Source organism: Pterocles gutturalis, unplaced genomic scaffold (genome assembly GCF_000699245.1).
Source record: "Pterocles gutturalis isolate BGI_N339 unplaced genomic scaffold, ASM69924v1 scaffold22426, whole genome shotgun sequence".
Classification (NCBI taxonomy): domain Eukaryota; kingdom Metazoa; phylum Chordata; class Aves; order Pterocliformes; family Pteroclidae; genus Pterocles; species Pterocles gutturalis.
The window spans coordinates 1-713 of NW_010106049.1; positions in this window are offsets into that span (position 1 = coordinate 1).

The following is a 713-nucleotide window of genomic DNA, read 5'->3' on the forward strand; positions in this document are numbered from 1 at the left end:
TGAATGCCTGGCGTGGAGAAATCAGGCAGCTGTGTGTGTTTTTTAAGGAAGACAAGGGGGGTTTGAGGTTTTTTATTTATTTAAGGATTTTTTAAATTATTCTGTGATGTGAAGGGAAAGGAGCTTTCAGAAGCAAGCGTTCTGATTAAAATTCAGTCTCTCAAAGAGGACAGTAAGTGGTGCTTTGTTGTTTTGTTTGGGTTTTGGTTTTTTTTTTTTTTCCTGATTAAGCTAAGCTTTGCAGCCATTTAATGAAATGATGCATATGAAATAGGAATCCTCTTGTCTTAAGGTACAAATAAAATATAATGCAGGTTGTTCAGCAGTTTCTAGTGATTCATTTTTCAAGCCATGCAAGAATAAAGCTTGGAAAACACAGTTGCTGGCTGAAGATGGCTTTGCTTTTAGCCCAGAACTTTATAAAATAGCATAATAAACATAGAGGGGGAGGGGAGGTGTATTCTCATTAAATGAGAAAGCGGGTCCATTTTGTTTGCGGTGAGTGTTAATGAATGTTATGGGCAAATGCAACTGGGCAAATAAGAAAATTATTTCTGCATTTTGTTACTTAATATCATTTTCTTAGCTTCTAGGGGCTGCAGTAGTAAACTGTGATATGCAGCAGAAAGATCAGATGTCATTTCCAGCATGTGTGCTGGATTTTTTTTCCATTGTCACTTATAATCAAATTCCTTTCTTTTTCACAGGATAAA